We start from the raw sequence: 25,045 nt of genomic DNA on the forward strand, positions 1-25,045 counted from the left end.
TCCTAATGTGCCTGCTGCCAGCGCTTCGACTGGCAACGCGTTCCAGGCACCCACCATCCTCTATGTGAAAACCTTTCTCCGCACTTTTCCCTTCTCACTTTCCCCCTCTCACCGTGAGCCTGTACCCACTGACTCGCCACCCTTTCGATGCCTCTCAGTATGCTGTCGACCTCTATCAGGTCGCCCCTCAGCTTCCGTCTTTGCAGTGACAACAATCCAAGTTTATTCAACCTCTCCTCACAACAGAAGCACTCCAGGGCAGGCAACGTCCTGGTAAACCTTCTGTGCACCCTCTCCAAAGCATCCACGTCCTTCTGGTAGTGTGCCGAACAGCACTGCGCGCGATATCCCCCAATTGTAGCCTAACTGGAGTTTTGTACAGCTCTTTGTACAGATCATTTATTTACACGTCACAAACAACAAAGGTCCTAGCACTGAGCCCTGCGAGACACCACTGGTTACTGATCTCCCTTCCGAAAAACGCGCTTCCACCGCTACTGTCTGTCTTCTGTGACCGAGCCGGTTTTGTACCCAGCTAGCCGGCTCACCTCAGATCCCACGAGGCTCCACCTTTTGTAGCAGCCTGCCGTAAGATGTGAAGCGATCCAGGAGAGATTACTGACGCAAAGGTGACTACAATTAAATGAAAGTGCTGGGAATGGCAACCGTGGTGGAACTCGCAGCCAAGGAAGGTCAACACCTCACAAAATGGTGGCTAAGAGTTCACAAAATGGTGGCCCAGGGACAAGCACCAACGTAGACACAAAACTGCCACTGCTGTGGAAACACATGTCAGGCAGCAGCAAATTGCTGGTAGAAAGAAGCTGTGTGCAGAAACTGCAGCATTAAAAAAGAATATATTAAGTGGGTGCGCTCGGGGGAGAAGGTACCAATAACCTGCAGCGAAAGTACAGGAAGAAATCCTAAATGGTACAAAAAGGGCAAGAAGACAAAAGCCCAGACGCACAAACCAATGAGGTGTTGTTGTTACAGAGATACTGGCGATACCTGCCGACGCTCCCTTACTGAACGGCGAACCGGTTCCATTGATACGGCTGAGTCATGTTGCGCTGCAACCTTCAGAAACTGCGCGAGGAACACACACAGGTGAAGTGGTGCTTTCACGGTGGGAACGTTCAGTTATACGGTCAGTCTGAAGACACAGCCTGCGCGTCATCAAAGGAAATCTTACAGCTTTATGGGCAAGAATGTGGTTGGACAGAATCGAACTCAACTGGGCCGAAGGCAATCACTTGTCAAGATTCCGAGAGCGACTGATCAAGAATGCTAAAGAAGCACGCTATTGTTTTCAATGGGGTAGACAAGCAGGACGCCGGGAGCCTTTGATGAGGTTCCACGTGGTAGGCTGTTGGAGAAAAGGCAGAGGCATGGAATTGAGGTTGATTCAGCAATTGGGCTTAAAAACTGGCTTTCTGAAAGAAGGCAGCGAGTGGTGGTTGATGGAAGATATTCAGCCTGGATTCTGGATTGGTGGTGCTGGAAGAGCACAGCAGTTCAGGCAGCATCCAAGTAGCTTCGAAATCGACGTTTCGGGCAAAAGCCCTTCATCAGGAATCCATTCAGCCTGGAGTCCGGTTACTAGTGGTGTGCCACAAGGGTCTGTTTTGGGACCACTGCTGTTTGTCATTTTTATAAATGACTTAGACGCAGGCATAACATAGGTGGATGGATTAGTAAATTTGCAGACGACGCTAAAGTCGGTGGAGTAGTGGTCAGTGTGGAAGAATGTTACAGGTTGCAGGGGGACTTCGATAAACTGCAGAACTGGGCTGAGAGGCGGCAAATGGAGTTCAATGCAGCTAAATGTGAGGTGATGCACTTTGGGAAGAATAACAGGAAGGCAGAGTACTGGGTCGATGGAAAGATTCTTGGTAGTGTGGATGTGCAGAGGGATCTTGGAGTCCCCTGTACAGAGATCCCTGAAAGTTGCCACCCGGGTGGATAGTGCTGTTAAGAAGGCTGTTAGGTTTCATTGGTAGAGGGATTGAGTTCCGGAGCCGCAATATCAAGCTGCAACAGTTCACCTGCTGGTGTGTGCTAGGCGGTTTCCTTTCCCTTTGCTCAACGACCTATTTGCTGAACTGGCCGGAGGTCAGCTTTCCAGTAAAATTGAGCCCGGTAAACCCTACCTCCAGATGAGCGTAGATCCTGAGTTTAAATGAATGAGACACAATCTTACTGAAACATATTGGAACATTACGTGGCTCGACAGGGTGAATGCTGAGAGGACATTTTCCCTCATGGGAGTGCCTAGAACTGAACAGAATAAAGAGGCACCAATTTAAGAGTGAGATCAGGAGGAACGTCTTCTCTCAGAGGGTTGTGAGTCTTTGGAATTTGTTGTCACAGACAGCTGGCACACGCTGCTTGTGTGAGACTGACTTAGAATGCTGCCAGTTCTGGCTGAGGCAGCAAAGTGCAAAAGAAGGCAAGGGGGTGTTGTGCCAGTCCCTGCGTACACAGCCCAGGTGCCGGATAATCTGCAGTGGTCCTACCTGCCTTATTATCTTTCCAGGCCAGTTCCGGTCATCAAACATTGGTTTGTTTGTTCTACGTGTTCTCACGTGCTGTTGTCGAGCTAGTGCTGCCTCTTTGCTTTTCCCAGTGAGAATTGACTCTCTGAGTAACCTGCCTCTGACTCAGTCATTCGTGATAGCACACACGATTCTGTCGCGGCTCAGTGAATCGGAAAGTGGCTGAAACTCACAGTCCTTTGCCTCGTTTTTTCCGGTCAGTCACATACGTACCTATCGATTCCGCTTGCCCTTGCACTCTGATGAAAAGCATGTGCCTTAAATACGTCCCGATTATTTTTGTCCTAGCTCACAGTGTTCTCGAAATCTCTCTTTCAAGTCATCAAAATCAAAACGACTGAACCCCTAGATAGCTTCATCCCCAGCAGCATGCAGCAACGTAGCACAGTCGACCTTCTCTTGTTTTTCTGAAATGTCACTCGCGAGTAGCAAAAGCTGGTGGGCAGCTACGGTTGCTGCAACTCCCAAATTCTGACACCACGTGGTGTGAGATCGGGGCCCGGCGTTGGCGGGACGGTGCAGCACGCAGCAGGGGTGAGGGGATGACATTGAGAGCAAGTGTCAAGGTGCGCAAGAGACAGAGATGGCGAGAGGAGGATAGGGAGCGGGAGCTGAACAGCCACCTTAGAACAGACGAGTTTGAACCGACTCACGCCCGGCTGGATGTGAGAAATGAAGCACTTGGTACTCAAACCCATCCAGTGGACACAAAGCACCAAAAGCCTGAGCTATAAACATGAAGCTGTTTTTAGATTTATAGATGAGGGGTGCACCGTTCCCGGAGGTACTGCAATACCAGGTCGATGCGTGGAGTGGACGGAGCAAGCCCCTATTCCATCTCCCTGCTCCAAAAATCAATTTAATATATGGTCCCCAGATAAGGGACGTATCAGATATTAAACTGATAAGAACAGATACTACACTTGATCTTAGCCAAAAGGCCGAGAAGCGATAACTACAATACCGCGGACTGCCTCAAGTCCCATTTGTCCTCCATGTTTTCAGTCAGCTTGATTCTGTTCAAAGACTTGTAGATCACTGCTGACAGTTTCCCTGTCGCCGTAGTCCTCCCAGGATTTCTGACTAGAGCAGCAGGTCCGTTTACAGCAGCTGCTTTTTTTCCCCTGTCAGTGAACCACTGCCTCATGGTCATGTAGAGATCGTCAGTATCTCACCAATCAGGTGGGTCAGGGCTAAGCTTACGTGACTTCTCACGTGACCAGCACAGCGTTTTTGAGGAGGCGGTAACCAACTGCAGAACTGCACGCATTGAATGATACATTCAGCCTGTCATGTCTGCATCAGCTCTCTGCACGAGCAACTTCCCCAGTCCCACTCGCCCTGCAGCAAATATTCTCTCTTCGGATAAGTGTCCGACCCTCCGACCAAAGTCACCATTGAATCTGCCTCCAGCACCCTCTCTCTCGGGCAGTGCACTGAATATTCTAACCACTCGCTGAAGATGCTTGGGCCTAGGACACTACCTCGATGAAACGTGACACGTAGAGAAGAAAGCAATAGATTCAGCCGAGCCCTCCATGTCTTTGATGTGTGTGTGGATGTGCCTGCAGTTAGAACATTGAACAGTACAGGCCCTTCGGCCCACGATGTCGTGCCGAGCAGTTTTCTTAATCTAAGATCAACCTAACCTACACACCCCTCGATTTACTGCCGTCCAGCGTGTGGCTCGTCCAGCAGTCGCTTAAATGTCCCTGACAGTTTGTGGGAGATTAGAAATGTAGTTTCTGCAGGTGGTGGTGGTTAGAGATGTTGTTTTTGCAGATGGGTGACGGGGTGTTGTGGGGGGAGGGGAAGGGGAACATTACACAAACGGTGGCGGGATTCTTGCAGCATACTTAAGGCTAAGATTTTAACGAATATAGAGGTTTTTGTTTAAGAAATAGTTTTAAACTAAGAAATAACTTTAAAGTGTTGTAGCTGACCACAAAAGTAGCAGTAGGGGCATTTCACAATAAGCTTATAGTATGACAAGGGGAACTGGATAAAATAACAGAGAGGCCGTAACAGACAAGGACAAGGACAGCAGGGTAGTCAGATAAGGAAAATTAGAGAAAAACAAGTGAGGTAATCGGCTTAGGATAGGATGGGAAAAGGGAGGCGTGATTCCGCAACTTGCAAACTGAATAAGAATGCTTACATGTTTTGTTTTCACGCGCTTTTGCTAGCCTGATTGCTTGAGCAAAACGCCCGTTCTTGCAAGGCCGTAAAGAATAAAATGTTCTTGTTTCCAAGGCTTTGCCTCAGGCTGAATTGTGAGTGAGTTTTGTTTCTCACAGTTGCCGAAGGGCCTGTTGTTGCGCTGCTCTGTTCGACGTTCTAAAAATCTCAGCCTCCCCTCAAGGCAAATGATTGGAGCAGGTTCGAATTCTGACCGAAAAATCTCACTGTCAGGAAATCTCGGCTCACCTTTACGAACAGTACCTCTTACAGACTAATCCATCTTGTCTTGGAAAATGTGAACTCCCATCCCCCAACCCACCTCGTGCGAATGAACAGCACGACGGGGGACGTGAAGATCAATTTACAGCAAATCAGCCTTTATTGGTTCGGCTCCCGCTCCAAACATTCCAATTCGGTCTGCTTCCTTAGAACTGCAAATCAAGATTCAAGGGTGCTAATTGCAGCGCTAACAGCAAGCTAATGGTTTGATAGCGGCTGTGCAATCAAAAAGCAAGGTCTCAAATGCAAAATAAAGCAAAACACCCAGTAAGCAAAACCTCAGCATCCGTGGAGAGAAAGCAGAATTAACGCTTCGAGTCCAGTGACCCTTCTCCCGAAGGGTGCAGCGAGTTCTGTTTTCGTCTAGACATTTCAACCTGCAGCACCGCGCGTGGAGTCAGGGATCAACTGCACCTTCACTCTATTGGTAGCCACTGAGCACGTACATCGATGCATGCATCAGGACGAGACGGAACCTGAACCAAACGGACGGAGGCTCCGAAGCTCTCTCCCACCCTCTCACCCTCAATGCGCACTCGGAGCCATCCGGCTGCTCCGCATCAGGAAGCATCGGTAGCGCGGCCTCGATCAACAGGTGGGAATCAGAAAGCTTCCCCACACAGTCACACAGTACAGAAGAGGCCCTTTGGCCCTCCGAGTCCGCACTGACAAAGCTACTCTAAGTCTGCTCTAGTCCCACTTTCCAGCACTTGGTCCGTAGCCAGGAAAAGTGATGACATTTCCAGTGCTCACCCAAGTAGTTTTTCAACGGTTTTGAGGTTCCCCGCCTCGCTACCCTCCCGAGCAGTGCATTCCAGACCGCCGCCACCCTCTGGGAAACAGCTGCTTTCTGTCATGACCGCAAGACCACGGAAGGTCTGACGGCCCATAAGACGTAGGAGCAGAATCAGGCCATTCGGCCCACGCTCCGCCATTCGGTCGTGGCTCACAGGTTTCTCAACCCCGATTCTCCTGCCCTTCCGCACAGCCCTTGATCCCCTTATAATCAAGAACCTCTCTATCTCTGTGAAGCACTACTATTATAGGACAAGCCAAACAGAGAACAGCCAGGGAATTCCTAGAGGCATGGCACTCATCCACAGATTCAATCAATAAGCACATCGACCTGGACCCAATATACCGGCCACTGCAGCGGACAGCTGGAGCTGACAACCGGAAGCGGCAGGTACAAATCACTATAAATGCTGCAGGAAACAGCACAGAAGCGCTTCACAGGAGGCCTCATAAGCACTCAGGATGTCACCTAGACAGGGGGCGAAACGTCTGCGACACAAATTCCCAGCTCGGCGAACAGAACCACAACAACGAGCACCCGAGCTACAAATCTTCTCCCAAACTTTGAACCTCTCCATCTCTGTCTTAAATGCAACCTCATCTCGGCCTGAAGGGGCGACCCTTCACCCTGAGGCTGTACTTCCAGGTCCTCGTCTCGCCTACTAGTGGGACCATCTTCTTCACAACCACTCTGACCAGGCCTCCCAGTAGCCTGTAAGGTTCCGTCAGATCCCGCCTTACCTTTCGAAACACCATCGGGTACAGACCCAGAGACCTCATGTGACAAACCCTTCGGGCCCAGGGGGAACACGCTTGTAAACCTTCTCTAGACTCCCTCCAACACCAGCGCATCCCTTCCTTCGGTACAGGGCACAAAACTGCTCCCAATATTCCACCTGTGCTCAGACCAGAGCCTGATATGCAGCCTCAGCAGCACGTCTCCGCGCTTTTTCTTCTCGCCCGCTTGAAATGAATGCCGACACTGCATTTGCCTTCCGAACCATCGGATGAACCTGCGTGTTAATCTTGAAACAACCTGGACCTAGGACTCCCGAGACCCTCTGCGCTTCAGATTCGCAAAGCCTTTCCCTCGTTCAGAAAATCGTCTACCCGATTGTCCTTGCTACCAAAGTGCAAAACCGCACACTCGGTCACTTCTTTCCCCACTCGCCCGTCGTGTCCACGCTCTTCTGCAGCCTGCCCATTTCCTCAAAACTACCTGTCCCTCTAGCTGTCTTTGTGCCATCTGCAAGCTCAGCAAGAATGCCCTCCGTGGCCCTCATTATCGTGGACACCCCAATAAGGTCCCTGTCACAGCCCCGTCTACGAGGTATTTGCAGAAATTCACCAGGTGGCCGGAGACTTTGGCACCGTCGGATCGATAACACAGGGCCCAGCGAGCCTGTGCCGATTCCTACTCCTTGTTTGGACGTGCTACTTGTTGCCCAGACGTGGTTTCAGTCCCGCCGTTCCGCCCGCCTCCCGTTCACGTGTCTAACAAGGTGAGCCTGAAACGTTCCTAATGTGCCTGCTGCCAGCGCTTCGACTGGCAACGCGTTCCAGGCACCCACCATCCTCTATGTGAAAACCTTTCTCCGCACTTTTCCCTTCTCACTTTCCCCCTCTCACCGTGAGCCTGTACCCACTGACTCGCCACCCTTTCGATGCCTCTCAGTATGCTGTCGACCTCTATCAGGTCGCCCCTCAGCTTCCGTCTTTGCAGTGACAACAATCCAAGTTTATTCAACCTCTCCTCACAACAGAAGCACTCCAGGGCAGGCAACGTCCTGGTAAACCTTCTGTGCACCCTCTCCAAAGCATCCACGTCCTTCTGGTAGTGTGCCGAACAGCACTGCGCGCGATATCCCCCAATTGTAGCCTAACTGGAGTTTTGTACAGCTCTTTGTACAGATCATTTATTTACACGTCACAAACAACAAAGGTCCTAGCACTGAGCCCTGCGAGACACCACTGGTTACTGATCTCCCTTCCGAAAAACGCGCTTCCACCGCTACTGTCTGTCTTCTGTGACCGAGCCGGTTTTGTACCCAGCTAGCCGGCTCACCTCAGATCCCACGAGGCTCCACCTTTTGTAGCAGCCTGCCGTAAGATGTGAAGCGATCCAGGAGAGATTACTGACGCAAAGGTGACTACAATTAAATGAAAGTGCTGGGAATGGCAACCGTGGTGGAACTCGCAGCCAAGGAAGGTCAACACCTCACAAAATGGTGGCTAAGAGTTCACAAAATGGTGGCCCAGGGACAAGCACCAACGTAGACACAAAACTGCCACTGCTGTGGAAACACATGTCAGGCAGCAGCAAATTGCTGGTAGAAAGAAGCTGTGTGCAGAAACTGCAGCATTAAAAAAGAATATATTAAGTGGGTGCGCTCGGGGGAGAAGGTACCAATAACCTGCAGCGAAAGTACAGGAAGAAATCCTAAATGGTACAAAAAGGGCAAGAAGACAAAAGCCCAGACGCACAAACCAATGAGGTGTTGTTGTTACAGAGATACTGGCGATACCTGCCGACGCTCCCTTACTGAACGGCGAACCGGTTCCATTGATACGGCTGAGTCATGTTGCGCTGCAACCTTCAGAAACTGCGCGAGGAACACACACAGGTGAAGTGGTGCTTTCACGGTGGGAACGTTCAGTTATACGGTCAGTCTGAAGACACAGCCTGCGCGTCATCAAAGGAAATCTTACAGCTTTATGGGCAAGAATGTGGTTGGACAGAATCGAACTCAACTGGGCCGAAGGCAATCACTTGTCAAGATTCCGAGAGCGACTGATCAAGAATGCTAAAGAAGCACGCTATTGTTTTCAATGGGGTAGACAAGCAGGACGCCGGGAGCCTTTGATGAGGTTCCACGTGGTAGGCTGTTGGAGAAAAGGCAGAGGCATGGAATTGAGGTTGATTCAGCAATTGGGCTTAAAAACTGGCTTTCTGAAAGAAGGCAGCGAGTGGTGGTTGATGGAAGATATTCAGCCTGGATTCTGGATTGGTGGTGCTGGAAGAGCACAGCAGTTCAGGCAGCATCCAAGTAGCTTCGAAATCGACGTTTCGGGCAAAAGCCCTTCATCAGGAATCCATTCAGCCTGGAGTCCGGTTACTAGTGGTGTGCCACAAGGGTCTGTTTTGGGACCACTGCTGTTTGTCATTTTTATAAATGACTTAGACGCAGGCATAACATAGGTGGATGGATTAGTAAATTTGCAGACGACGCTAAAGTCGGTGGAGTAGTGGTCAGTGTGGAAGAATGTTACAGGTTGCAGGGGGACTTCGATAAACTGCAGAACTGGGCTGAGAGGCGGCAAATGGAGTTCAATGCAGCTAAATGTGAGGTGATGCACTTTGGGAAGAATAACAGGAAGGCAGAGTACTGGGTCGATGGAAAGATTCTTGGTAGTGTGGATGTGCAGAGGGATCTTGGAGTCCCCTGTACAGAGATCCCTGAAAGTTGCCACCCGGGTGGATAGTGCTGTTAAGAAGGCTGTTAGGTTTCATTGGTAGAGGGATTGAGTTCCGGAGCCGCAATATCAAGCTGCAACAGTTCACCTGCTGGTGTGTGCTAGGCGGTTTCCTTTCCCTTTGCTCAACGACCTATTTGCTGAACTGGCCGGAGGTCAGCTTTCCAGTAAAATTGAGCCCGGTAAACCCTACCTCCAGATGAGCGTAGATCCTGAGTTTAAATGAATGAGACACAATCTTACTGAAACATATTGGAACATTACGTGGCTCGACAGGGTGAATGCTGAGAGGACATTTTCCCTCATGGGAGTGCCTAGAACTGAACAGAATAAAGAGGCACCAATTTAAGAGTGAGATCAGGAGGAACGTCTTCTCTCAGAGGGTTGTGAGTCTTTGGAATTTGTTGTCACAGACAGCTGGCACACGCTGCTTGTGTGAGACTGACTTAGAATGCTGCCAGTTCTGGCTGAGGCAGCAAAGTGCAAAAGAAGGCAAGGGGGTGTTGTGCCAGTCCCTGCGTACACAGCCCAGGTGCCGGATAATCTGCAGTGGTCCTACCTGCCTTATTATCTTTCCAGGCCAGTTCCGGTCATCAAACATTGGTTTGTTTGTTCTACGTGTTCTCACGTGCTGTTGTCGAGCTAGTGCTGCCTCTTTGCTTTTCCCAGTGAGAATTGACTCTCTGAGTAACCTGCCTCTGACTCAGTCATTCGTGATAGCACACACGATTCTGTCGCGGCTCAGTGAATCGGAAAGTGGCTGAAACTCACAGTCCTTTGCCTCGTTTTTTCCGGTCAGTCACATACGTACCTATCGATTCCGCTTGCCCTTGCACTCTGATGAAAAGCATGTGCCTTAAATACGTCCCGATTATTTTTGTCCTAGCTCACAGTGTTCTCGAAATCTCTCTTTCAAGTCATCAAAATCAAAACGACTGAACCCCTAGATAGCTTCATCCCCAGCAGCATGCAGCAACGTAGCACAGTCGACCTTCTCTTGTTTTTCTGAAATGTCACTCGCGAGTAGCAAAAGCTGGTGGGCAGCTACGGTTGCTGCAACTCCCAAATTCTGACACCACGTGGTGTGAGATCGGGGCCCGGCGTTGGCGGGACGGTGCAGCACGCAGCAGGGGTGAGGGGATGACATTGAGAGCAAGTGTCAAGGTGCGCAAGAGACAGAGATGGCGAGAGGAGGATAGGGAGCGGGAGCTGAACAGCCACCTTAGAACAGACGAGTTTGAACCGACTCACGCCCGGCTGGATGTGAGAAATGAAGCACTTGGTACTCAAACCCATCCAGTGGACACAAAGCACCAAAAGCCTGAGCTATAAACATGAAGCTGTTTTTAGATTTATAGATGAGGGGTGCACCGTTCCCGGAGGTACTGCAATACCAGGTCGATGCGTGGAGTGGACGGAGCAAGCCCCTATTCCATCTCCCTGCTCCAAAAATCAATTTAATATATGGTCCCCAGATAAGGGACGTATCAGATATTAAACTGATAAGAACAGATACTACACTTGATCTTAGCCAAAAGGCCGAGAAGCGATAACTACAATACCGCGGACTGCCTCAAGTCCCATTTGTCCTCCATGTTTTCAGTCAGCTTGATTCTGTTCAAAGACTTGTAGATCACTGCTGACAGTTTCCCTGTCGCCGTAGTCCTCCCAGGATTTCTGACTAGAGCAGCAGGTCCGTTTACAGCAGCTGCTTTTTTTCCCCTGTCAGTGAACCACTGCCTCATGGTCATGTAGAGATCGTCAGTATCTCACCAATCAGGTGGGTCAGGGCTAAGCTTACGTGACTTCTCACGTGACCAGCACAGCGTTTTTGAGGAGGCGGTAACCAACTGCAGAACTGCACGCATTGAATGATACATTCAGCCTGTCATGTCTGCATCAGCTCTCTGCACGAGCAACTTCCCCAGTCCCACTCGCCCTGCAGCAAATATTCTCTCTTCGGATAAGTGTCCGACCCTCCGACCAAAGTCACCATTGAATCTGCCTCCAGCACCCTCTCTCTCGGGCAGTGCACTGAATATTCTAACCACTCGCTGAAGATGCTTGGGCCTAGGACACTACCTCGATGAAACGTGACACGTAGAGAAGAAAGCAATAGATTCAGCCGAGCCCTCCATGTCTTTGATGTGTGTGTGGATGTGCCTGCAGTTAGAACATTGAACAGTACAGGCCCTTCGGCCCACGATGTCGTGCCGAGCAGTTTTCTTAATCTAAGATCAACCTAACCTACACACCCCTCGATTTACTGCCGTCCAGCGTGTGGCTCGTCCAGCAGTCGCTTAAATGTCCCTGACAGTTTGTGGGAGATTAGAAATGTAGTTTCTGCAGGTGGTGGTGGTTAGAGATGTTGTTTTTGCAGATGGGTGACGGGGTGTTGTGGGGGGAGGGGAAGGGGAACATTACACAAACGGTGGCGGGATTCTTGCAGCATACTTAAGGCTAAGATTTTAACGAATATAGAGGTTTTTGTTTAAGAAATAGTTTTAAACTAAGAAATAACTTTAAAGTGTTGTAGCTGACCACAAAAGTAGCAGTAGGGGCATTTCACAATAAGCTTATAGTATGACAAGGGGAACTGGATAAAATAACAGAGAGGCCGTAACAGACAAGGACAAGGACAGCAGGGTAGTCAGATAAGGAAAATTAGAGAAAAACAAGTGAGGTAATCGGCTTAGGATAGGATGGGAAAAGGGAGGCGTGATTCCGCAACTTGCAAACTGAATAAGAATGCTTACATGTTTTGTTTTCACGCGCTTTTGCTAGCCTGATTGCTTGAGCAAAACGCCCGTTCTTGCAAGGCCGTAAAGAATAAAATGTTCTTGTTTCCAAGGCTTTGCCTCAGGCTGAATTGTGAGTGAGTTTTGTTTCTCACAGTTGCCGAAGGGCCTGTTGTTGCGCTGCTCTGTTCGACGTTCTAAAAATCTCAGCCTCCCCTCAAGGCAAATGATTGGAGCAGGTTCGAATTCTGACCGAAAAATCTCACTGTCAGGAAATCTCGGCTCACCTTTACGAACAGTACCTCTTACAGACTAATCCATCTTGTCTTGGAAAATGTGAACTCCCATCCCCCAACCCACCTCGTGCGAATGAACAGCACGACGGGGGACGTGAAGATCAATTTACAGCAAATCAGCCTTTATTGGTTCGGCTCCCGCTCCAAACATTCCAATTCGGTCTGCTTCCTTAGAACTGCAAATCAAGATTCAAGGGTGCTAATTGCAGCGCTAACAGCAAGCTAATGGTTTGATAGCGGCTGTGCAATCAAAAAGCAAGGTCTCAAATGCAAAATAAAGCAAAACACCCAGTAAGCAAAACCTCAGCATCCGTGGAGAGAAAGCAGAATTAACGCTTCGAGTCCAGTGACCCTTCTCCCGAAGGGTGCAGCGAGTTCTGTTTTCGTCTAGACATTTCAACCTGCAGCACCGCGCGTGGAGTCAGGGATCAACTGCACCTTCACTCTATTGGTAGCCACTGAGCACGTACATCGATGCATGCATCAGGACGAGACGGAACCTGAACCAAACGGACGGAGGCTCCGAAGCTCTCTCCCACCCTCTCACCCTCAATGCGCACTCGGAGCCATCCGGCTGCTCCGCATCAGGAAGCATCGGTAGCGCGGCCTCGATCAACAGGTGGGAATCAGAAAGCTTCCCCACACAGTCACACAGTACAGAAGAGGCCCTTTGGCCCTCCGAGTCCGCACTGACAAAGCTACTCTAAGTCTGCTCTAGTCCCACTTTCCAGCACTTGGTCCGTAGCCAGGAAAAGTGATGACATTTCCAGTGCTCACCCAAGTAGTTTTTCAACGGTTTTGAGGTTCCCCGCCTCGCTACCCTCCCGAGCAGTGCATTCCAGACCGCCGCCACCCTCTGGGAAACAGCTGCTTTCTGTCATGACCGCAAGACCACGGAAGGTCTGACGGCCCATAAGACGTAGGAGCAGAATCAGGCCATTCGGCCCACGCTCCGCCATTCGGTCGTGGCTCACAGGTTTCTCAACCCCGATTCTCCTGCCCTTCCGCACAGCCCTTGATCCCCTTATAATCAAGAACCTCTCTATCTCTGTGAAGCACTACTATTATAGGACAAGCCAAACAGAGAACAGCCAGGGAATTCCTAGAGGCATGGCACTCATCCACAGATTCAATCAATAAGCACATCGACCTGGACCCAATATACCGGCCACTGCAGCGGACAGCTGGAGCTGACAACCGGAAGCGGCAGGTACAAATCACTATAAATGCTGCAGGAAACAGCACAGAAGCGCTTCACAGGAGGCCTCATAAGCACTCAGGATGTCACCTAGACAGGGGGCGAAACGTCTGCGACACAAATTCCCAGCTCGGCGAACAGAACCACAACAACGAGCACCCGAGCTACAAATCTTCTCCCAAACTTTGAACCTCTCCATCTCTGTCTTAAATGCAACCTCATCTCGGCCTGAAGGGGCGACCCTTCACCCTGAGGCTGTACTTCCAGGTCCTCGTCTCGCCTACTAGTGGGACCATCTTCTTCACAACCACTCTGACCAGGCCTCCCAGTAGCCTGTAAGGTTCCGTCAGATCCCGCCTTACCTTTCGAAACACCATCGGGTACAGACCCAGAGACCTCATGTGACAAACCCTTCGGGCCCAGGGGGAACACGCTTGTAAACCTTCTCTAGACTCCCTCCAACACCAGCGCATCCCTTCCTTCGGTACAGGGCACAAAACTGCTCCCAATATTCCACCTGTGCTCAGACCAGAGCCTGATATGCAGCCTCAGCAGCACGTCTCCGCGCTTTTTCTTCTCGCCCGCTTGAAATGAATGCCGACACTGCATTTGCCTTCCGAACCATCGGATGAACCTGCGTGTTAATCTTGAAACAACCTGGACCTAGGACTCCCGAGACCCTCTGCGCTTCAGATTCGCAAAGCCTTTCCCTCGTTCAGAAAATCGTCTACCCGATTGTCCTTGCTACCAAAGTGCAAAACCGCACACTCGGTCACTTCTTTCCCCACTCGCCCGTCGTGTCCACGCTCTTCTGCAGCCTGCCCATTTCCTCAAAACTACCTGTCCCTCTAGCTGTCTTTGTGCCATCTGCAAGCTCAGCAAGAATGCCCTCCGTGGCCCTCATTATCGTGGACACCCCAATAAGGTCCCTGTCACAGCCCCGTCTACGAGGTATTTGCAGAAATTCACCAGGTGGCCGGAGACTTTGGCACCGTCGGATCGATAACACAGGGCCCAGCGAGCCTGTGCCGATTCCTACTCCTTGTTTGGACGTGCTACTTGTTGCCCAGACGTGGTTTCAGTCCCGCCGTTCCGCCCGCCTCCCGTTCACGTGTCTAACAAGGTGAGCCTGAAACGTTCCTAATGTGCCTGCTGCCAGCGCTTCGACTGGCAACGCGTTCCAGGCACCCACCATCCTCTATGTGAAAACCTTTCTCCGCACTTTTCCCTTCTCACTTTCCCCCTCTCACCGTGAGCCTGTACCCACTGACTCGCCACCCTTTCGATGCCTCTCAGTATGCTGTCGACCTCTATCAGGTCGCCCCTCAGCTTCCGTCTTTGCAGTGACAACAATCCAAGTTTATTCAACCTCTCCTCACAACAGAAGCACTCCAGGGCAGGCAACGTCCTGGTAAACCTTCTGTGCACCCTCTCCAAAGCATCCACGTCCTTCTGGTAGTGTGCCGAACAGCACTGCGCGCGATATCCCCCAATTGTAGCCTAACTGGAGTTTTGTACAGCTCTTTGTACAGATCATTTATTTACACGTCACAAACAACAAAGGTCCTAGCACTGAGCCCTGCGAGACACCACTGGTTACTGATCTCCCTTCCGAAAAACGCGCTTCCACCGCTACTGTCTGTCTTCTGTGACCGAGCCGGTTTTGTACCCAGCTAGCCGGCTCACCTCAGATCCCACGAGGCTCCACCTTTTGTAGCAGCCTGCCGTAAGATGTGAAGCGATCCAGGAGAGATTACTGACGCAAAGGTGACTACAATTAAATGAAAGTGCTGGGAATGGCAACCGTGGTGGAACTCGCAGCCAAGGAAGGTCAACACCTCACAAAATGGTGGCTAAGAGTTCACAAAATGGTGGCCCAGGGACAAGCACCAACGTAGACACAAAACTGCCACTGCTGTGGAAACACATGTCAGGCAGCAGCAAATTGCTGGTAGAAAGAAGCTGTGTGCAGAAACTGCAGCATTAAAAAAGAATATATTAAGTGGGTGCGCTCGGGGGAGAAGGTACCAATAACCTGCAGCGAAAGTACAGGAAGAAATCCTAAATGGTACAAAAAGGGCAAGAAGACAAAAGCCCAGACGCACAAACCAATGAGGTGTTGTTGTTACAGAGATACTGGCGATACCTGCCGACGCTCCCTTACTGAACGGCGAACCGGTTCCATTGATACGGCTGAGTCATGTTGCGCTGCAACCTTCAGAAACTGCGCGAGGAACACACACAGGTGAAGTGGTGCTTTCACGGTGGGAACGTTCAGTTATACGGTCAGTCTGAAGACACAGCCTGCGCGTCATCAAAGGAAATCTTACAGCTTTATGGGCAAGAATGTGGTTGGACAGAATCGAACTCAACTGGGCCGAAGGCAATCACTTGTCAAGATTCCGAGAGCGACTGATCAAGAATGCTAAAGAAGCACGCTATTGTTTTCAATGGGGTAGACAAGCAGGACGCCGGGAGCCTTTGATGAGGTTCCACGTGGTAGGCTGTTGGAGAAAAGGCAGAGGCATGGAATTGAGGTTGATTCAGCAATTGGGCTTAAAAACTGGCTTTCTGAAAGAAGGCAGCGAGTGGTGGTTGATGGAAGATATTCAGCCTGGATTCTGGATTGGTGGTGCTGGAAGAGCACAGCAGTTCAGGCAGCATCCAAGTAGCTTCGAAATCGACGTTTCGGGCAAAAGCCCTTCATCAGGAATCCATTCAGCCTGGAGTCCGGTTACTAGTGGTGTGCCACAAGGGTCTGTTTTGGGACCACTGCTGTTTGTCATTTTTATAAATGACTTAGACGCAGGCATAACATAGGTGGATGGATTAGTAAATTTGCAGACGACGCTAAAGTCGGTGGAGTAGTGGTCAGTGTGGAAGAATGTTACAGGTTGCAGGGGGACTTCGATAAACTGCAGAACTGGGCTGAGAGGCGGCAAATGGAGTTCAATGCAGCTAAATGTGAGGTGATGCACTTTGGGAAGAATAACAGGAAGGCAGAGTACTGGGTCGATGGAAAGATTCTTGGTAGTGTGGATGTGCAGAGGGATCTTGGAGTCCCCTGTACAGAGATCCCTGAAAGTTGCCACCCGGGTGGATAGTGCTGTTAAGAAGGCTGTTAGGTTTCATTGGTAGAGGGATTGAGTTCCGGAGCCGCAATATCAAGCTGCAACAGTTCACCTGCTGGTGTGTGCTAGGCGGTTTCCTTTCCCTTTGCTCAACGACCTATTTGCTGAACTGGCCGGAGGTCAGCTTTCCAGTAAAATTGAGCCCGGTAAACCCTACCTCCAGATGAGCGTAGATCCTGAGTTTAAATGAATGAGACACAATCTTACTGAAACATATTGGAACATTACGTGGCTCGACAGGGTGAATGCTGAGAGGACATTTTCCCTCATGGGAGTGCCTAGAACTGAACAGAATAAAGAGGCACCAATTTAAGAGTGAGATCAGGAGGAACGTCTTCTCTCAGAGGGTTGTGAGTCTTTGGAATTTGTTGTCACAGACAGCTGGCACACGCTGCTTGTGTGAGACTGACTTAGAATGCTGCCAGTTCTGGCTGAGGCAGCAAAGTGCAAAAGAAGGCAAGGGGGTGTTGTGCCAGTCCCTGCGTACACAGCCCAGGTGCCGGATAATCTGCAGTGGTCCTACCTGCCTTATTATCTTTCCAGGCCAGTTCCGGTCATCAAACATTGGTTTGTTTGTTCTACGTGTTCTCACGTGCTGTTGTCGAGCTAGTGCTGCCTCTTTGCTTTTCCCAGTGAGAATTGACTCTCTGAGTAACCTGCCTCTGACTCAGTCATTCGTGATAGCACACACGATTCTGTCGCGGCTCAGTGAATCGGAAAGTGGCTGAAACTCACAGTCCTTTGCCTCGTTTTTTCCGGTCAGTCACATACGTACCTATCGATTCCGCTTGCCCTTGCACTCTGATGAAAAGCATGTGCCTTAAATACGTCCCGATTATTTTTGTCCTAGCTCACAGTGTTCTCGAAATCTCTCTTTCAAGTCATCAAAATCAAAACGACTGAACCCCTAGATAGCTTCATCCCCAGCAGCATGCAGCAACGTAGCACAGTCGACCTTCTCTTGTTTTTCTGAAATGTCACTCGCGAGTAGCAAAAGCTGGTGGGCAGCTACGGTTGCTGCAACTCCCAAATTCTGACACCACGTGGTGTGAGATCGGGGCCCGGCGTTGGCGGGACGGTGCAGCACGCAGCAGGGGTGAGGGGATGACATTGAGAGCAAGTGTCAAGGTGCGCAAGAGACAGAGATGGCGAGAGGAGGATAGGGAGCGGGAGCTGAACAGCCACCTTAGAACAGACGAGTTTGAACCGACTCACGCCCGGCTGGATGTGAGAAATGAAGCACTTGGTACTCAAACCCATCCAGTGGACACAAAGCACCAAAAGCCTGAGCTATAAACATGAAGCTGTTTTTAGATTTATAGATGAGGGGTGCACCGTTCCCGGAGGTACTGCAATACCAGGTCGATGCGTGGAGTGGACGGAGCAAGCCCCTATTCCATCTCCCTGCTCCAAAAATCAATTTAATATATGGTCCCCAGATAAGGGACGTATCAGATATTAAACTGATAAGAACAGATACTACACTTGATCTTAGCCAAAAGGCCGAGAAGCGATAACTACAATACCGCGGACTGCCTCAAGTCCCATTTGTCCTCCATGTTTTCAGTCAGCTTGATTCTGTTCAAAGACTTGTAGATCACTGCTGACAGTTTCCCTGTCGCCGTAGTCCTCCCAGGATTTCTGACTAGAGCAGCAGGTCCGTTTACAGCAGCTGCTTTTTTTCCCCTGTCAGTGAACCACTGCCTCATGGTCATGTAGAGATCGTCAGTATCTCACCAATCAGGTGGGTCAGGGCTAAGCTTACGTGACTTCTCACGTGACCAGCACAGCGTTTTTGAGGAGGCGGTAACCAACTGCAGAACTGCACGCATTGAATGATACATTCAGCCTGTCATGTCTGCATCAGCTCTCTGCACGAGCAACTTCCCCAGTCCCACTCGCCCTGCAGCAAATATTCTCTCTTCGGATAAGTGTCCGACCCTCCGACCAAAGTCACCATTGAATCTGCCTCCAGCACCCTCTCTCTCGGGCAGTGCACTGAATATTCTAACCACTCGCTGAAGATGCTTGGGCCTAGGACACTACCTCGATGAAACGTGACACGTAGAGAAGAAAGCAATAGATTCAGCCGAGCCCTCCATGTCTTTGATGTGTGTGTGGATGTGCCTGCAGTTAGAACATTGAACAGTACAGGCCCTTCGGCCCACGATGTCGTGCCGAGCAGTTTTCTTAATCTAAGATCAACCTAACCTACACACCCCTCGATTTACTGCCGTCCAGCGTGTGGCTCGTCCAGCAGTCGCTTAAATGTCCCTGACAGTTTGTGGGAGATTAGAAATGTAGTTTCTGCAGGTGGTGGTGGTTAGAGATGTTGTTTTTGCAGATGGGTGACGGGGTGTTGTGGGGGGAGGGGAAGGGGAACATTACACAAACGGTGGCGGGATTCTTGCAGCATACTTAAGGCTAAGATTTTAACGAATATAGAGGTTTTTGTTTAAGAAATAGTTTTAAACTAAGAAATAACTTTAAAGTGTTGTAGCTGACCACAAAAGTAGCAGTAGGGGCATTTCACAATAAGCTTATAGTATGACAAGGGGAACTGGATAAAATAACAGAGAGGCCGTAACAGACAAGGACAAGGACAGCAGGGTAGTCAGATAAGGAAAATTAGAGAAAAACAAGTGAGGTAATCGGCTTAGGATAGGATGGGAAAAGGGAGGCGTGATTCCGCAACTTGCAAACTGAATAAGAATGCTTACATGTTTTGTTTTCACGCGCTTTTGCTAGCCTGATTGCTTGAGCAAAACGCCCGTTCTTGCAAGGCCGTAAAGAATAAAATGTTCTTGTTTCCAAGGCTTTGCCTCAGGCTGAATTGTGAGTGAGTTTTGTTTCTCACAGTTGCCGAAGGGCCTGTTGTTGCGCTGCTCTGTTCGACGTTCTAAAAATCTCAGCCTCCCCTCAAGGCAAATGATTGGAGCAGGTTCGAATTCTGACCGAAAAATCTCACTGTCAGGAAATCTCGGCTCACCTTTACGAACAGTACCTCTTACAGACTAATCCATCTTGTCTTGGAAAATGTGAACTCCCATCCCCCAACCCACCTCGTGCGAATGAACAGCACGACGGGGGACGTGAAGATCAATTTACAGCAAATCAGCCTTTATTGGTTCGGCTCCCGCTCCAAACATTCCAATTCGGTCTGCTTCCTTAGAACTGCAAATCAAGATTCAAGGGTGCTAATTGCAGCGCTAACAGCAAGCTAATGGTTTGATAGCGGCTGTGCAATCAAAAAGCAAGGTCTCAAATGCAAAATAAAGCAAAACACCCAGTAAGCAAAACCTCAGCATCCGTGGAGAGAAAGCAGAATTAACGCTTCGAGTCCAGTGACCCTTCTCCCGAAGGGTGCAGCGAGTTCTGTTTTCGTCTAGACATTTCAACCTGCAGCACCGCGCGTGGAGTCAGGGATCAACTGCACCTTCACTCTATTGGTAGCCACTGAGCACGTACATCGATGCATGCATCAGGACGAGACGGAACCTGAACCAAACGGACGGAGGCTCCGAAGCTCTCTCCCACCCTCTCACCCTCAATGCGCACTCGGAGCCATCCGGCTGCTCCGCATCAGGAAGCATCGGTAGCGCGGCCTCGATCAACAGGTGGGAATCAGAAAGCTTCCCCACACAGTCACACAGTACAGAAGAGGCCCTTTGGCCCTCCGAGTCCGCACTGACAAAGCTACTCTAAGTCTGCTCTAGTCCCACTTTCCAGCACTTGGTCCGTAGCCAGGAAAAGTGATGACATTTCCAGTGCTCACCCAAGTAGTTTTTCAACGGTTTTGAGGTTCCCCGCCTCGCTACCCTCCCGAGCAGTGCATTCCAGACCGCCGCCACCCTCTGGGAAACAGCTGCTTTCTGTCATGACCGCAAGACCACGGAAGGTCTGACGGCCCATAAGACGTAGGAGCAGAATCAGGCCATTCGGCCCACGCTCCGCCATTCGGTCGTGGCTCACAGGTTTCTCAACCCCGATTCTCCTGCCCTTCCGCACAGCCCTTGATCCCCTTATAATCAAGAACCTCTCTATCTCTGTGAAGCACTACTATTATAGGACAAGCCAAACAGAGAACAGCCAGGGAATTCCTAGAGGCATGGCACTCATCCACAGATTCAATCAATAAGCACATCGACCTGGACCCAATATACCGGCCACTGCAGCGGACAGCTGGAGCTGACAACCGGAAGCGGCAGGTACAAATCACTATAAATGCTGCAGGAAACAGCACAGAAGCGCTTCACAGGAGGCCTCATAAGCACTCAGGATGTCACCTAGACAGGGGGCGAAACGTCTGCGACACAAATTCCCAGCTCGGCGAACAGAACCACAACAACGAGCACCCGAGCTACAAATCTTCTCCCAAACTTTGAACCTCTCCATCTCTGTCTTAAATGCAACCTCATCTCGGCCTGAAGGGGCGACCCTTCACCCTGAGGCTGTACTTCCAGGTCCTCGTCTCGCCTACTAGTGGGACCATCTTCTTCACAACCACTCTGACCAGGCCTCCCAGTAGCCTGTAAGGTTCCGTCAGATCCCGCCTTACCTTTCGAAACACCATCGGGTACAGACCCAGAGACCTCATGTGACAAACCCTTCGGGCCCAGGGGGAACACGCTTGTAAACCTTCTCTAGACTCCCTCCAACACCAGCGCATCCCTTCCTTCGGTACAGGGCACAAAACTGCTCCCAATATTCCACCTGTGCTCAGACCAGAGCCTGATATGCAGCCTCAGCAGCACGTCTCCGCGCTTTTTCTTCTCGCCCGCTTGAAATGAATGCCGACACTGCATTTGCCTTCCGAACCATCGGATGAACCTGCGTGTTAATCTTGAAACAACCTGGACCTAGGACTCCCGAGACCCTCTGCGCTTCAGATTCGCAAAGCCTTTCCCTCGTTCAGAAAATCGTCTACCCGATTGTCCTTGCTACCAAAGTGCAAAACCGCACACTCGGTCACTTCTTTCCCCACTCGCCCGTCGTGTCCACGCTCTTCTGCAGCCTGCCCATTTCCTCAAAACTACCTGTCCCTCTAGCTGTCTTTGTGCCATCTGCAAGCTCAGCAAGAATGCCCTCCGTGGCCCTCATTATCGTGGACACCCCAATAAGGTCCCTGTCACAGCCCCGTCTACGAGGTATTTGCAGAAATTCACCAGGTGGCCGGAGACTTTGGCACCGTCGGATCGATAACACAGGGCCCAGCGAGCCTGTGCCGATTCCTACTCCTTGTTTGGACGTGCTACTTGTTGCCCAGACGTGGTTTCAGTCCCGCCGTTCCGCCCGCCTCCCGTTCACGTGTCTAACAAGGTGAGCCTGAAACGTTCCTAATGTGCCTGCTGCCAGCGCTTCGACTGGCAACGCGTTCCAGGCACCCACCATCCTCTATGTGAAAACCTTTCTCCGCACTTTTCCCTTCTCACTTTCCCCCTCTTCCGTGAACTCTGGAAGGATGTTGAAGTTGAAGTTTTGGAAAGAGCTTGGAGGAGATTTACTCGGATGTTGCATAGTATCGAGGGAAGGTCTTACGAGGAAAGGCTGAGGGACTTGAGGCTGCTTTCATTAGCGAGAAGAAGTTTGAGAGGCAACTTAATTGAGACATATAAGATAATCAAAGGGTTAGATAGGGTGGACAGTGATGGACGTTTTCCTTGGATGGTGATGGCTGGCCTGAGGGGACTTAGCTTTATATTGAGGGGTGATAGATATAGGACAGAGTTCAGAGGTAGTTTCTTCACTCAGAGAATAGTAGGCGCAAGTATCGCATTGCCTGCAACAGTAGTAGACTTGCCAACTTTAAGGGCTTTTAAACAGTCATTGGATAGTCATATGGGTGAAAATAGAATAGTGTCGTTTCGATGGGCTTCAGATTGGTTCGACAGGTTGGCGCAACATTCATGGCTGAAGGGCCTCAACTGCGCTGTTCTATGTTCTATGTCGTAAAAACACAGCAGGTCAGGCAGCATCCAAGGAGCAGGGGGATCGACGCTCCGAGCATGAGCTCTTCATCAGGAATCAGTAACTACACAAGTCACCTTCAAAAGTGAAAGCTACAACTGAGGTACCAGCAGCCAGCCACCCGAAAAGTATCAAAATGGTGAAACATGAGCCTAAGAAGCCAGCAAGCAAGACGTCTGGTTTCAGCTATACAGCTGGGACATGATCCGTTACTTAATATTCGAACATCAATCAAGGTGACATCCATGGAGAGACAGCAAGGTAACATTCCTCACGCAACGCTTCTGCCTGAAACATTGATTAGTTGACTTACAATTTGGAAACAGGCCCTTCGGCCCAACAAGTCCACACCTACCTGCTGAAGCGCACCCACCTGGACCCATTCCCCTACATTTACCCCTGCACCTAACACTACAGGCAATTTAGCATGGCCAATTCACCTAACCTGCACATTTTTGGACTGTGGGAGGAAACCGGTGCACCCGGAGGAAACCCATGCAGACATGGGGAGAATGTGCAAACTCCACACAGTTCGTCGCCTGAGGCAGGAATTGAACCTCTGTCTCTGGAACTGTGAGGCAGCAGTGCTAACCACTGTGCTACCGTGCCGCCCAGAAATGCTAGGTCAATATAATCAACAAATTCAAATTACAGAAACTCCAATGCAAAGCTGTGTAGCTCCTAAACTCTGTCAAAAAGGTCTTGATTTGATTCATAAAGTATCACCCTTACCTGAGTGTGTGTGTCATCATCTTTGTTGGTAAATCCTTGTAGCTGTTAATCCTTTGTTAATTTCAATACGATATCCAAGTTTCCTGCACAGGTTTGAGGTTGCTTCTGGCAGTATGGTTTGCTCACTTGTGAGAGCACTGAGGTGGACCAATTCTTTATGTGATCGCATCCTGACTCCACCCCCGATCTCTAGCTCACTAGACAGTCCATTGTTATCAACAGAAATAACAAAACACTGTTAGAACTTCTGCCTGAGGCCCAGGCATTTTGAAAGAAGTTTCAAACAAATTATCGCTTCTCATTCACTTCAAATGCAACAGGAATAACCTTTCTTAAATTTCTTAACCACTCAACCAAAGCTAAAACAAATTACAGTAAAATGTACTTTTGTTCCCTTCTCAATTTCTCATTTCATTGAAATTTATTTCCTAATCAATTCTGAGTTGGACATACTGCTGCTTTTCCTTGAGTTTCACTGTATAGAAAGAACGAACTTGATTGGGATTTGGACAGGCTGAATGAGTGGGCAAGTACATGGCAGATGAAGTATAATGTCGATAAGTATGAGGTTATCCACTTCCGTAGCAAAAGCAGGAAGGCACATTATTATCTGAATGGCTATAAATTGAGAGAAGGGAATTTATAATGAGATGTCTGTGTCTTTGTGCACCAGTTGCTGAAGATAAGCATGCAGGCAGTAAAGAAGGAAAAAGATAAGTTGGCATTCATAGCAAAAGGGTTCAAGTATAGAGCAAGGATATCTTGCTGCCGTGGTAAAGTCACATCTGGAACCACTGGATCATACAGTAAAGATGCATTTATCTGCACACAAAAAGCCGGACAAAGCCAACTTGGCCAGCTACCGCTCCATTAGTTTACTCTCGATCTTCAGCAAAGTAATGAAAATTGCCATCAGCATTGATATCAAGCAGCACATGCAAGCAGCATTAACCTACTCACTGATGCCTGGTTTGGGTTGTGCCAGGGCCACTTAGCTCCTGACCTCATTACAGCCTTGGTTCAAACATGGTCAAAAGAGCTGAAACCCAGAGGGGAGGGGAAAGGGACGGCCTTGATAGCAGGGTCGCATTTGATTAGGAATGGCATGAAGGAGCCTGAGCAAAATCGGAATCAATGAGTATCGGGGGCATACTCTCCCCGGTTGGAGACACAGCTGGCACACAGGAAGATGTCACATGTGCAGTGACTGAGGACTCTGGGTCCGTAATCAATGCTGTTTAGAAGGAAGAGGGGGAAGATCTCATTGAAATCTACAGAATATTAAGAGGCTTGGACTGAGTGAGCATAAGGAAAATGTTGTCATTCATAGGCCCTGAGGGCACAGCCTCCAAGTGAAGGGATGACCTTTTAGAACTGAGATAGTGAGAAAATAGGTCAAATAACTGCTTTATTAGCTAAAGCCAAAACAATAAGGGAGATTTACATAGACACTTCTCTTAATTAAATCATAACCAGGTGAAAATATTGGTAAGGGGCATCAGGTGCTCTACGTGTGACATCTGGCAACTCTGTCAGAAAGTAACTCTGATCTCTAGCATCTGCAGTCTTCACTTTCTCCTATCTGACAACTCTGGGAGAGTTCAACTGTCCTAGATGGTTACATTTGGAGGAAGTGTGTACAGCTACAGTTTTTAACAGATTGTTTAAATTAACTGGCACTCAGATGGAGCAGGTAGGA

General features: G+C 49.7%; 1 long non-coding RNA gene and 3 other non-coding genes across 4 annotated transcripts in view; all 4 read right to left on the bottom strand.

Moving 5' to 3' along the window:
• The window catches only part of LOC140481684 (uncharacterized), a 119,726-nt gene that overhangs the window by 56,071 nt on the left and 38,610 nt on the right, over nucleotides 1-25,045 (bottom strand). The window contains exon 4 of the long non-coding RNA XR_011961585.1: nucleotides 23,347-23,543. This is a non-coding gene — a long non-coding RNA (uncharacterized lncRNA). The remainder of the gene's footprint in view (nucleotides 1-23,346; nucleotides 23,544-25,045) is intronic.
• On the bottom strand, nucleotides 3,318-3,508 carry LOC140482995 (U2 spliceosomal RNA). Its single transcript, XR_011961849.1, has one exon. It is a non-coding gene; the product is annotated as a U2 spliceosomal RNA (small nuclear RNA).
• Nucleotides 10,645-10,835, bottom strand: LOC140482999 (U2 spliceosomal RNA). The gene has a single exon (XR_011961851.1). It is a non-coding gene; the product is annotated as a U2 spliceosomal RNA (small nuclear RNA).
• Nucleotides 17,972-18,162, bottom strand: LOC140483004 (U2 spliceosomal RNA). Its single transcript, XR_011961852.1, has one exon. It is a non-coding gene; the product is annotated as a U2 spliceosomal RNA (small nuclear RNA).

The sequence above is a fragment of the Chiloscyllium punctatum genome, chromosome 1 (assembly GCF_047496795.1).
Source record: "Chiloscyllium punctatum isolate Juve2018m chromosome 1, sChiPun1.3, whole genome shotgun sequence".
Classification (NCBI taxonomy): Eukaryota; Metazoa; Chordata; class Chondrichthyes; order Orectolobiformes; family Hemiscylliidae; genus Chiloscyllium; species Chiloscyllium punctatum.